Source organism: Mastomys coucha, unplaced genomic scaffold, assembly GCF_008632895.1.
Source record: "Mastomys coucha isolate ucsf_1 unplaced genomic scaffold, UCSF_Mcou_1 pScaffold6, whole genome shotgun sequence".
In the NCBI taxonomy this organism is placed as follows: domain Eukaryota; kingdom Metazoa; phylum Chordata; class Mammalia; order Rodentia; family Muridae; genus Mastomys; species Mastomys coucha.
This window is the reverse complement of record NW_022196912.1, coordinates 56,511,632-56,514,170: the sequence shown is the minus strand read 5'-3', so window position 1 is coordinate 56,514,170 and position 2,539 is coordinate 56,511,632. Positions and strand designations below refer to the sequence as shown.

The window sequence follows — 2,539 nt, the reverse complement described above, 5'->3', positions numbered from 1 at the left end:
TGATTCTATTAGCCCTGGCTCACTTTTGTTGTTGAAACTCACTTTTGTGTATCAAACTTGCCTTGAACTACCTGCCTCTTCCTCCTTAGACCTGGGATTAAAGGTGCTCCCTACCATGCCTTGTTAACTGGAACATTAACTAGTGCCTGAAAAGAGAGTAATTTTATAGTATTTATTAGATGCAAGATAAATATGTCTCATTGCTTTTAGGACCAGACACTTGTAGAAGCCTCATAGATTTTGAAGTGAAGTATTAAAAGAAGTTAAAAGAAACATTAGAAGAAGTTGGAGGAGGGAGGCCCCTTCCTGGTCTCCATAGAAATGTAATACCATCACCTGTGAGAGTGTAGAAAAGAGATGGGTCCCAATGAGCCACTAATCTAGAGAGAAATTTCTCCCTTTTCTATTCTACTGTGGGAGACATTTCCCCAGTCTTTTCTGGGGCTGGATATTGATGCTGGTGTTCTGAGCATGCTACTTACTCCAGTCTTAGAAAAGCTTTCCATGCAGAATAGTGGAGGTCTCTCCTGGATTTGTCATTTGGCCTCCAATAAAATGTGATGGAGCAATGCCCTAAAGATCCTAGACCTCAAGCCTGAGCTTGATAGTGTAAAGGGATAGGGCTTTTGTAGGTTCTTTTGCAGTCAGTGCCCTGCCGTTCTCCACAGGGGAGGATCATACATGCCTGTTGCAATGCCAGGCAACTGGTAGCCTGAAATGTGGCCACAGAGTCCTTGGCTGTTTTCTCATTAAGAGGTGGAATGTGGATGGAATGTTTGCAGTTTCCCACCCCAGATACTTCAGATGACCAAACCTAATCTCCAGTAGGATGGCATTCAGAGTGATGTCCTTTGAAGGTGATTGCTGCCCTTAGATGAAAAAGAGCAAGAGCACAACTCCCTGAGCACGCAGATTAGATGGCCACACCACAGTGAAGAACCTACAAGCTATGAGAAGAAGCCTCGGATTGACACTTCTCCCTGGAACCTGGATATCTTGGGTTTCTCACCTTTAGAGCTGCGAAAAACAAAGACTTTGCTGGTGTAGCCACTTACTCTGTGGATTTGATAGGTAAGCCTGATGAAGTCACGTAGTAACCGTTTCCACTTACGCAAGCTTCATACTAAGTCCCTATTTATACAAATACATACATATATACATACACATATATACATAAACAGACAGACACACACACAAACACACACACAGAGACACACACACACACACACACACACTCCTCAAGGCTACACAGTGACATTTATTATACAAGTACATCAGGTGAGGCTGGGCCAGGTGGGGCAGGCTCTGTACAGGCAGAGTCAGAGGCCCCAGAGCTGTCTTTGATATCTGAGCTCTCTGTTGTCTTACTGACCTGGCTGAAGTCCTTGCTGTCCCCACCACCGTCCTCAGTGGCCAGACCCCTCTCCTCCTTAAAAGCCTGCTCCCGAGCTCTAAGATATGTTGCCTTTGCTCTCTGCTTTGTTCTCCATGGCAGTGGTCAGTACCATGTGTCTGCCCTTTTCCTTCAGCTCCAGGTTTCACCTCAGCTACTTCAGTGAGACGGAGTTGGGGAGGCAGGCTTGGGGAAGTGCCTGGAAATAAACAGGGCTCTCCAGACAGGAGGAAAGGGGAGATAGACCCTGGGGCTGGTTCATGAGCTAGAAATCTGCATGAAGTCCTGCCTCATTGCATATGCATTTTGCCCATGTGCATAGTATCTGGGCTCTGCTTCATGGACCTGAAAGAAAGAAATGCAGGGATGCCTGGTTACTCTTCCTGACATACAAGGAGACTTATTTGGCATTGAAGTTCTTTATCATGGCTGGAGAAGCCCGATCTATCAGCTTCTGAACCAGGACAAAGCAGGGGTGGGTGTGGGTGGGGGATTGGGGGCTTAGAAGCCTCACAGCCAGTGAGATGATATGTCTGTGGGCACATCATCTGGATCTTCTTTTATTTTGGTCAGATATATCCACTCTTTGCCTCAGCAGTGTAAGAGAGCTGGGGCCAGGAGAGGCCATGATAGAAATAGTTCTTCATCTAGTAGTTCTAGGGTAGGCAGAGGAGGTTGTGGTGCTGCATGCTCATCAGGTCTTCTAGCCTAGCATTGTAGCTGCTCCCAGAAGGTCATGAATGTGGGTGTCTGCTCTCAGCTGCCACTGGGAAGCAGGCCAGGAACCATAGGGAAGTATATATATATATATTTTTTTTAAAAAAGGTTTATCAACATAAGAAATGAATATAGCTGATAAAATCATTCACCGATGTCACCTGTGTGCAGAGATTGGAAAAAGAATGCTACTGCACCATTGTGAATGAAAATCAACCCAAGGTTGGTCAAGAAGAAAATTGACAAACTTAGTATTTTCTTCAATGGAATTCTATTGGGAATCAGAATGTACTTAAGTGAACAAGCTACATATATTATAATATCATATATCAAATCACTGTCAAAGACAAGAGGCTGAGCAAATGAACAAGCTGTAACTACAAGGTGATATCATTTTTTTAAACTTTTCAAGCCAAAAATAATGCAACA

The 2,539-nt window shown here is 44.4% G+C and overlaps 1 pseudogene; it reads right to left on the bottom strand.

Moving 5' to 3' along the window:
• Positions 1-1,547: 1,547 nt before the first annotated feature.
• LOC116081006 overlaps positions 1,548-2,539 on the bottom strand; it is a 7,838-nt pseudogene continuing 6,846 nt past the window's right edge.